The sequence below is a fragment of the Diplotaxodon limnothrissa genome, linkage group LG17 (assembly GCF_057381915.1).
Source record: "Diplotaxodon limnothrissa isolate DT_005_m linkage group LG17, D_limnothrissa_male_GT1.1, whole genome shotgun sequence".
Classification (NCBI taxonomy): domain Eukaryota; kingdom Metazoa; phylum Chordata; class Actinopteri; order Cichliformes; family Cichlidae; genus Diplotaxodon; species Diplotaxodon limnothrissa.
The window spans coordinates 16,044,596-16,055,964 of NC_140612.1; positions in this window are offsets into that span (position 1 = coordinate 16,044,596).

Sequence of the window (11,369 nt, forward strand, 5' to 3'; positions counted from 1 at the left end):
TGCTGCAGTGATGTGTTTCTTGTGTTGCTCTCCTTTTGCTTGTTTTCTCTATTTTTTCTTCTAACAGGTCATCCAGCTGATTTGTGTGTCTTCTCTCACTGTGCCTCTCTACCTCTGGTTTTCTTTCCCTACCTTTCATTCTCCCTTCCTGGCCCCCAGTTAAGGCAAAAATAAATTATTTATTCTCAATGATCCCAACTAAACCGCCACAAGATTGGTTCAGATCTCTAGATTCATGTATGTCCAAATTCCTTTGGAAAAATAAACCCCCACGTATAAGCTTAAAAACACTACAAAAGACCAAGGATAAAGGAGGACTAGAACTGCCTAACTTTCAGCACTACTTCTTAGCCAACAGGCTTCAGTTTATCTCAGGATGGCTAAAACACACCCTCTTAGATGAACCTTGGCTAGATGTAGAACAAGCACTCTGCAATAATCTAGAGATCTCAGACCTACCATTTATCAGCTCAAACATCCAACGACATGAATGCTTTAAAAGCATCAACATCAGCTCTTCTCTGACAGCATGGTGGGAGTTTCTAAAATTGACGGCGTCTTCATTAATCCCATGCAAACGTACACCTATCTGGAACAACCCTGACATATTACAAAACAATAATATGATAAACTTTTCAGATTGGAGTGATAAAGGAATCAAATATTTAGAACATATACTAGAAGGAACAGAATTTATTTCATTTGACGGACTAGTTACACAATATGGGATCAACAAGAAAAGATTTTTAGAATATCAACAAATTAAATCCATAGTAAAAAAGAAATTTAAACCGGGTCAAGTTGAACTACAAACACCACCAAGTGTGGTTCAATTTCTTACTCTTAAACCCCCCAAATTACTATCCAAAATATACAGAATGCTTTCTAAAACAGATGAATCAATATCACTTCCTATTGCAAAATGGGAAGCGGATTTATCAGTTAACTTAGACCTAAACTTCTGGTCTCAGATTTGCTTAAAAACCTTTCATCTAATTAGAAATCCCAGTCTTCAATTAATTCAATACAAAATATTACATAGAGTGCACTATACAGGTCATCAGATGTTCAAGATGGGCTTTACGTCTACCAACAACTGCTCACACTGCCAAACCAATTCACCGGACAATTATATCCACGCTCTTTGGTTCTGTCCACCAGTTCAGAAGTTTTGGCGCGAGATATGTGAAGACTTATCGAAGTGTCTGAAATGTAACATTCCAACTTCCCCCTTAGTGTGTTTGTTGGGCAGCTTAGATAATGTCACTTCAGAAAAGAATATCGCCCATATGGTTTTCACTGCCCTATGCATAGCCAAGAAAACAGTCCTCATGAACTGGAAAAATAAAAATAATCTTAATTCTAACCAATATAGAAATTATCTATTAGATTACATTAGTCTTGATACAGCCTCTGCCACCACATCAGATCAATTGCTCTGGGCTCCTTTGATCAGCTCCATCACCTAGTGGGGGTGGGGGGTCATAGTTTGGTCCCGCCTTCACTGTTGTGATTGGTGTGGGGGTAGGGACAGGCTTAGGGCGTCGGGGGGTTCCCCGGAGGCATCTTCCTTGGGGGGCTCAACCCGGGGTAGCGGTCATGTCCGGTTAGGGGCTCTGTTGGCTCTCAGGTGACTGTTTCCTCGCGGCTGCGTGCAGCGGGGCTAGGGGAGGGTCTGTGCTGACGGACGTGGGTTACTGACCTGGTAGCCTGGCTGCCCCTGGGTGGGTCCGGGATGGGCGTGAGGTTCTGGGGGCGCTCCGTCTCTGGGCTGGGGCCCGGACCGGGCCTCGGGGGCTTGGGTCCTGGTTGGTGTGTTGCCGGGGTTGTGGGCGGGTGGGTGCATGGGGGCCCAGCCCTGGAGCAGGGTGCCGCCGGTGCGTCGAGCCACCTGGGGGGCTCTTCAACTGGTGGGGGAGATTGTCACATCTTGCAGGAGCTTTCCTCTCCTCAGGAGCTCCCTCTGCAGGAGGGGGAGATACAGGAGAGGTGGAGGAAGATCTCAGCCTGGGTGTTTATTGTCTTATGTAGTCTGGAAGATGAGTGGATGGTGGGGTGGGTGCAGTTTTCTCTGTGGTGGGGTTGGGTGGACTGTCCTGGGCTCTGTGGGGCCGGGCGGTGCTGCTGCACTGTGCCCCGGTCTGGATGGGCCTGGGCCCCCTTTCCCTGGCGGGTCGCGGAGTATGGGGGTGCCTACTGGGGTCAGCGGGGGAGAGGTCACTTGCCCCTCCCTTCCTTCCCTCCCCATCTCCAGCTGCCTCCCTCTTCCCGCTCCACCACAACCACCCACACATGCAGGGCCTTGGAGTAGGGGTATGTCACCAGGGTGCAGAGGAGGCTACCCCCCCCCCTCTGTCCCCTTCTGGCTGCCTCTGCCTCAGTTTTATCCCACAACTTAGTAGAGATGGACCGATCCGATATTACGTATCGGTATCGGTCCGATACTGACCTAAATTACTGGATCGGATATCGGAGAAAAATAAAAAATGTAATCCGATCCATTAAATATCACGAAAGCACCTCACAAAACTTGCAACACGCCGTAACTCACCTCAGAACGTTAGCACGTTGGAGCAGTAGGCATCACGTGATAGAGCGGCTGTGGCATGCAGGACCTGTCGGTGGTCTGGATAGCATTTGGAGCTTCGCTAGCAACCCGGCATTTCATCTCCGACAAAGTTATCCCCGAGAGAAGTAAAGCAAGTGTGTAAGTCCCAGAGGTGTGGACTCGAGTCACATGACTTGGACTCGAGTCAGACTCGAGTCATTAATTTTATGACTTTAGACTTGACTTGAAAAAATGTTGTAAGACTTGTGACTTGACTTGGACTTTTACACCAATGACTTGGGACTTGAATTGGACTTGAACCGGTTTACTTGAAAAGACTTGATATTTTACCCCAAATATAAAATTTAACATGCATATTATATAGAGATTGAAAATGTGATGTCATTCACGGGTAGAACCGCAAAGGATTCTGGGAACTCGTGGCAAGCGGTACTAGCGCACGCAGGCTTTCAATTGAAATCAGTCACACAGCGATAAAAAGAAACACAAAAATGTCAAGAAGCTGTTGTATTATTAACTGCAATAGCCGGTCACATGACAGCCACGGGAAGCCGACGGGTAAAGAGATCGGTTGTTATCGGATTACGTCGTTGAAGAGAAATTGTTCGAGCCATGTTTCCGAAGTAACAAAGATGCGACGGATGGCCTGGATTGCAGCCATTCAAAGATCAAATATAACGTCCCAGAACTCTCCAGCTCACAGGTTAGTCTGCTCCAAGCATTTACACGAAGGTCAGTGTCTTTTAGTACTTAATACGTCATTTTCATAACATAATTGGTGATATAGGTTACAAGCAAGTCTGGCGCTGAACAGAAATTGTGGCGCTATGCTCCTTTGTTTATTGTGCATGAATAGTGAATTGTCCTGACACAATATTGCGTTTCGCTTCTGTTATTATGGTACATTGACAAAAACATATACTTTTATTCACAGGATAAAACAGTTGTTTTGTATCACTAATTGCCCAGTACGATTACAGCATACAATATTGTTGTCACTGCTACATTTCTGTGATGGGTACCAGAAATTATTTCCACTACTAATTAATTACCGTTGAGCTCAAAGGTTATATTAATAAACGGTTAAGGAATGTGTATTTATGACGACGATTTGTGAGACTGGTAAACTTATGATACGTACGATGGTCTTTACTTTCTACACGGTGCATTTCAAGGTCCTGCACCCATCCGTCGGTAAACTGTACCTGGGCTTGTTGCAGTGACCGGAAGTTACTAAACTTCATGAGTGTATGCACTCACTCCAAGAACCGTATGATTATAAATATGCATATAAATATGCTAAGATGAGATAGCTGACTTCATCTAACTAGCAAATGTTGTCCAGGCTACGTTGGTGATGCAGTTTTTTTTAATGTGTATGATATTTTTGTCATGCGATTTTAAAGCCGGTCCTACAAGCGCATCCAAGAATAACATGCAGCTTATCTCAGAACTGTCGGTGAAAATTATTCTTGGAGCTAGGTTTAATTGAGCTGCATTTTAAAGAGGTGCAATTTCACAATTTGTGTATATTTTCTAAGTTCACTATTTTGTCATGTGTTGAGAAAAACACAGATTTAAAAATTACATGGTCTAATATTTACATTTAGCATAACTGCAACATGCTTTTTTCGTTTTTTTTTTAAATACTCGAAAGGACTTGAAATTCAAAGTTTCAGACTTGTGACTTGACTCGGACTTTTACACCAGTGACTTGAGACTCGACTGTGACTTGCCTGACATTACTTGAGACTTGACTTGAGACTTGAGGATAAAGACTTGAGACTTACTTGAGACTTGCAAAACAATGACTTTGTACTGTTGCACCCAATGTGACCCAGTGTCCTATATTGAGATTCACAGCCAGCTAAACTCTCTCTTGCATCACTTCCTCCAAGGAACAGGCACGTGTTGTATTTGGACAGGATTTAATGCAAAAAAGTGTGAAACTGAAATGATACAGAATACAGAAATGTCACATAAACATTAGCTTGGGTTGAACTTAAGTGGACATATAAAACACATCAAAAGTTTCCAAATCACTTCAATAATGTCATATACCCTCTCTTAAAGGTAAACACAATTAAGAAACTTACTCATATTGCCACTCAAAGGGATTTAACGGAGTGGATGGCTTTGGATCAGAGGAAAACACACCATGTCTTGCTTCACTCATGAGCAAACACTTCCTATCACACTTCTTTTAGTGACTAATTGGCTCAACATAGCAAACTGTGCAAACCTGCGCCCCCTATAGGCCTGGAGAAATAACATACAAACAGTTCCAGTACACTCCCCGCCTGGCATTATTTTAAGATTGCCACTAGACCCTATTTACACATGAGACCAATCTCTCAGAAGAAGGATACAGTCCGAAATGGGTCTACAGAATGTCTTTGCAATCTTGTCGCGTGTCACCTTCACTTCCATCTTTCTGACAACTCCATCTCTGCTTGGAAGTGTCTTCACGATGACACCCATAGGCCACTCATTTCTTTTTAGTTGCTTGTCCTTCAGAAGAACAACGTCTCCTTCCTTCAAGTTTGGTTTGCTGCGCTGCCATTTCTGACGACCTTGGAGCATGTGGAGGTACTCCCTCTGCCACCTGGCCCAGAATGTGTCGGCAAGGGCTTGAACTCTCTTCCACTGCCGTGTATATATGTCGGCCTTGGTGAATTCCCCAGGTGGAGTTGGAATCGGATCGAACTTCTGGGTGAGCAGAGCTGAGGGGGTCAGGATTAAGGGAGCGTCTGGATCCGAGGAAACGGGTACAAGTGGCCTTGCGTTGATAATAGCCGTGACTTCCGCCATTAACGTTGTCAGGACCTCGTGAGTTAGAGTAGGGTTTCCTGCTTGTAGGAGCATTGAGTCCAGGATGCGTCGTGAGATGCCTATCATACGCTCCCAGGCGCCACCCATGTGAGATGAGTGAGGAGCATTAAACACCCAGGAACACCTCTGCTTGCGTAGGTAGTCATCCACACTTGTATCACCAGGTTTTGGGGAATGCAACTTTAGGTCCTTGGAGGCACCAATGAAATTGGTTCCGCAATCTGACCTCAACTGTTTGGCAGGGCCTCTGATCGCAAAGAACCTGCGAAGAGCATTGATGAAACTGGAAGAGCTGAGAGTTTCAATCACTTCAATATGAACAGCCCGTGTAGACATGCAAGTGAACAAGACTGCCCATCTCTTACTGTTTGCATGACCACCTTTGGTGCGGCGTGTTGAAACCTCCCACGGTCCAAATACATCGAGGCCAACATAAGAGAATGGGGGGTCCGTCTGAAGGCGTTCGGCAGGTAAGTTAGACATGATTTGCTGCTCTGTTCTACCTCGAAGCTTTCTGCAGGTGACACATTTGTGGATTACACTGCTGATAGACCTCTTAGAACCAACTACCCATAAGCCACTTGCTCTCACAGCCCCCTCAGTGAAGTGTCTTCCTTGGTGCTGGGTGGCTTCATGGTGATGTCGAATGAGCAGTGTTGCAATGTGATGCTTCCCTGGTATCAGAAGAGGGTTAGCCTGATGACTCGGCAAGCCAGACTCTGCAAGTCGACCTCCTACTCGCAATAAGTTTTTGCCATCGACGATGGGATGAAGTTTGTGAAGAGCACTGTTGCGAGGTAAGTCTCGTTTCGCCATGATGCATTTTATTTCTTCTGCATAGGCTTCACGCTGGACACACCTGATGATTGTGTGCTCTGCTTCATATAACGCTTCATCTGTGAGACTAGCCTTACAAAGATGCCAGCCGCTACAGGCACCACCATCTTTAGACTTGAAACTGTGGGAGATGTGGCGAAGGTAGGCCACCGCTTGGACAAGGGAAGTCCATTTTGAGAATCTTTCAAAGCGTGATGAACCCAAGGCACCTGGAGCAGTTGTGGTCACAAGCACATTGACGTTACGTCGAATTTCAATGTCCGACTCTGGATCGACGAGTTCAAATGGACCCTTTTCTGGGGAGAGAGTCTCGTGATTGAGAAGAAATGCTGGGCCGTACAACCATGAAGTACCAGAGAGTTTGTCTGCTGGTACAGACCGAGAGCCATGATCGGCAGGATTGTGCTCTGATGGGACGTATCTCCATTGATCTGGTAGGGAAGACTGCTTGATTCTCTGTACACGATTGTTCACATATACATGGAATCTTCTGTTTTGATTGTTAATGTATCCTAACACCACTTTACTGTCAGTGTAGAATGTTGTCTTGTCAATCTTTACGTTTAGTTCTACTGTGAGAAGCTCTGACATCTCCACAGCAAGCACTGCAGCGCACAGCTCTAATCGAGGAATGGTCGGTTCTGGTACAGGAGCTAGTTTGGCCTTACCCATAACGAATCCGACCTCACTGTGCCTATCTTCATGTGTGACCTTCAGGTAAGCAACCGCAGCGATGGCTTTCACTGAAGCGTCTGAGAAAACACAAAGTTCGATGAATGTGGCTTGTGAGATGGAGAACGTGACGTAGGGGCGGGGAATGTGCAGGTTTGTGAGACTTCGTAGCGAGTCATGCCACCTTCTCCAGCCGTCGTACATGTCTTGGGGTAAGGAACTGTCCCACTCAAGGTTGCCGCTGGAGAGCTCTCTGAGAAGAAGTCTGCCTTTGATGGTTACAGGTGCAAGCAAACCAAGAGGGTCAAACAAGCTGTTCACTGTTGAGAGTACGCCCCGGCGAGTGAAGGGTTTTTGCTCTTGTGGAACGTGGAATGTGAACGTGTCTGTTGTGGGGTTCCAACTTACCCCCAAGCTGCGCTGGACTGGAAGCTCATCTGTTGTTAAATCGAGATCTTTGATATCTTTGGCCCTATCCTCAGGGGGGAATGCACTCACCACTTCCACTTTATTGGAAGCAATCTTGTGGAGACGTAGATTTGAGAGGGCAAGCATTTTCTGAGTTCTCTGTAGGACATCAACAGCCTCAGCTGCAGTTGGGAAAGACTTTAATGCGTCATCGACATAGAAGTTGTGCTCTACGAAGTCTCGGGCATCAGTTCCATACTCGCTTTCTGCTTCCCTTGCTGCCAGTCTCAGCCCGTAAATTGCCACTGCAGGGGAAGGACTGTTACCAAAGACATGCACCCTCATTCTGTAGTCTACTACGTCTTTGCCAAGGTCGTTGTCTTTGTACCAAAGAAAGCGAAGGTAGTCTCTGTGGTCTTCTTGGACCACAAAGCAGTAGAACATTTGTTCAATGTCAGCTGTGACTGCGACTGGTTCTTTCCTGAAGCGAAGCAGCACACCCAAAAGTGTGTTGTTCAGGTCCGGGCCAGAAAGCAGCACCTCATTGAGGCACACTCCATCAAACTGTGCACTCGAATCAAACACAACGCGTATCTTCCCTGGCTTTTGGGGATGGTACACACCAAAAATGGGGAGATACCAGTTCTCTTTGTCTCTATTGGGAGGTGGTGCGAGCTCTGCATGTTGGTTATCTAGCATTTTCTGCATGAATTCCACAAAATGTGTTTTCATTTCTGGTTTCTTGTCGAGCGTACGTCGTAACGACATCAGCCGTTGGTAGGCGTAGGACCGGTTATCCGGGAGTTTGCGTCTGGGGGTTCGGAACGGGAGTGGTGCAACCCAGCTGTTTGTATTGTCCTTGAAGAAGCCTGCCATCTTTTTCAAAAAGATTACATCTTCAGCTGAATGAGCAAGGTGGTTGTCGTTGCTGGTGTGACAAAACACAGAGTCTCCCAAATTCTCAGCCGTGGGCTTTTGGTGTGAGAGAGCAGATGGCGGTTGACTGGAGATGGCTTTGGTTTGGCTCAGACTGAAGTCCTCCTTTACACTAAGGTGACTGTCGCAGGGAGTGAGATAGCTTGGGCGCCCATTGTCCAATACATAGGTTTTCAGAACATTCACTTTACTTGGCTTGTGGGCATTACCAAGACACACATCGCCAATGATAACCCAGCCCAGGTCAAGCTTCTGTGCAAATGGGTCATTATCTCTGCCATTGATTTGCTCCCTCACTTTGTGAACTCTCAGAAGGTTGCGTCCTATCAGCAACAGAATGTCTGCACTTGGGTCGAGAGGTGGTATTTGAGCAGCTATTGCTTTCAGGTGCGGGTGGTGTAAGGCAGCTTCTGCAGTTGGCACCTCTTCCCTGTTGTTGGGGATGGCATTGCACTCAATGAGCGCGGGGAGAGGGAAACTCATTTTTCCATCTAATGACTCAACCATGTAGCCACATGCTCTTCTACCAGTCGTGTGTGTTACACCACTACAAGTTTTCAGCATGTATGGTTCAGGTGTGGTTTGTATGTTAAATATGTCAAAAAACTCTGTCTTTGCAAGTGACTGGTTACTTTGATCGTCAATTATTGCATACATCCTTCTGGCGTTGTCTCGCTGACCCTTGGGATAGACTTGCACTAAGCAAACCTTAGAACAGGATCTCCCTGTGATTTTATTTCCACATACCTCTGTGCATGCGGCAGTAACATCCGGGTCTTGTGGATTTGCTTGCTCCCCGCCGTGCACTTCAGGAGATGAAGGAGGTCTGAGCATTTGCAGTGTTGGGGCAGGATGAAGAGCTGCCAGGTGTTTCTCACTATTGCACTCTTCACACTTAATCATGACTGTACAGTCTTTGGCTTGGTGGCCGGTGGAAGCAAGGCAGCGGTAACAAATGCTATTGTCTCTGAGGAACCTCTTCCTCTGCTCAAGCAGCATAGCTCTAAAGCCCCTGCATCTTTTGAGTGGGTGGGGTTTGTGATGTATGGGGCACTGTCTTTCAATGTCTTCGTCTGCTTTTTTTACCTTTGATCCCTCTGATGATATGTCCATCTTGTGCACTGTAACCGATGACCTTTGGTTGTGGTTACTTAACGGTTTTTCTTTTCTGTAGCTGGACATGTGGTTGGCATAGGAAAGAGTCGTGTTGAAAGGTGTGGTAAAGCTTGGATCATTCCTTGCTTTTGCTTGACGTTTCACAAATTCGACAAAGAATGAGAATGGTGGGAAGCTAACATTGTGGTCTTCTTTAAACTTTGACCCTACCATTGTCCACTTCTCTTGAAGATGGAAGGGCAGCTTCTCCACAATTGGATGTACTCCCCTAGCTGTGTCGAGGTAACTTAAACCAGGCAAATAACCATCTAGCTTTGCAGCTTGGAGTTCACACAGCAGATCTGATAGGTCGCGAAGCTTGTGTGGTTCTTTACTGGAGAGCTTTGGAAAGTCTCGTATTCGGGCAAACAGGGAGTTTTCTATTGCTTCTGGTGAGCCGTAACATTCCTCTAGTCTCAACCATATCATGTTCAGACCGGCAGGTGGATGCTTTATGTTGACTGCTTTTAATCTCTTGGCGTGTTCAGAAGACTCTGGGCCTAACCACTTAATGAGTAGGTTGATTTCTTCAGTGGCTGTTAGACCAAGGTCCCTAACGGTGCTCTGGAATGTGGCTTTCCAACTAAGGTAATTTTCTGGCTTGTCGTCAAATTTAGACAGCCCTCCAGTTATTAGCTGACTCTTGGCTAAGAATCTGGCGAGGTCGCTTGCTATGGTGTCTGCATTATCATTTGAGCTTAATCCGTGCTGCAGTTGTAATGCATCGTGGAGAGTCTGTGGACTTACATCTCTTTGTAGTCGTCTCTCTGCCCCATCTTGTGGCATGAATGAGTACTGCACTGGCTCTTGTTTGGGACAAAGAGGTGTGTACATTACTGGTTGTTTGGATTGTTCATTCTGATATTTACTGTCATCATGGTGAGATGTAATGTCTGGAACCAGGTCAGTGTGGCTGTGTTTATTTATGTATTCACTCACTTTTTGCTCTGGGGTTACTTGTAGGGGTGACAATGGCCACTCTTCCCCTGATTCAGCTTTGTCAAATTGAGCTGCTGCTGACTCCATTACCTCTGCTTTAGCCAAGGCTGCATCTGCTTCCTTTTGGAGGTTGATTACATCCAGAGTTGCTTCTAGACGGGCCTTTTCTACTTTAATGTTCATCTCCTTCTCAGCGTAAGCTAATCTGGCTTTTGCTGCTTGAGCTTCTGCTTGTGCCCGCGCTGCTGCCATACTGGCTCGGGTTGATGCTGACGACCTGCTTGAACATGCTGCAGATGATCTAACAGTCAGTTTTCCTGAAGACTTTGAGGACCTTCTTGAGCGAGTGGACCTTGCTTCCTCGTCGTTTTGACCTTCAGCCTCTGATTTCTCCATGTTAGAGTAGAACTGTCACTCGACGTCCCTCGCAGAGCGCTATGATTTCACTGTACTGTTGCACCCAATGTGACCCAGTGTCCTATATTGAGATTCACAGCCAGCTAAACTCTCTCTTGCATCACTTCCTCCAAGGAACAGGCACGTGTTGTATTTGGACAGGATTTAATGCAAAAAAGTGTGAAACTGAAATGATACAGAATACAGAAATGTCACATAAACATTAGCTTGGGTTGAACTTAAGTGGACATATAAAACACATCAAAAGTTTCCAAATCACTTCAATAATGTCATATACCCTCTCTTAAAGGTAAACACAATTAAGAAACTTACTCATATTGCCACTCAAAGGGATTTAACGGAGTGGATGGCTTTGGATCAGAGGAAAACACACCATGTCTTGCTTCACTCATGAGCAAACACTTCCTATCACACTTCTTTTAGTGACTAATTGGCTCAACATAGCAAACTGTGCAAACCTGCGCCCCCTATAGGCCTGGAGAAATAACATACAAACAGTTCCAGTACAGACTTGGTCCCACCTCTGGTAAGTCCATCTCTGAATGTTTGTAAAGCATTCCTGCGTTAAGCTTAACAAACGATATATGGAGCGACTGCCTCTTCT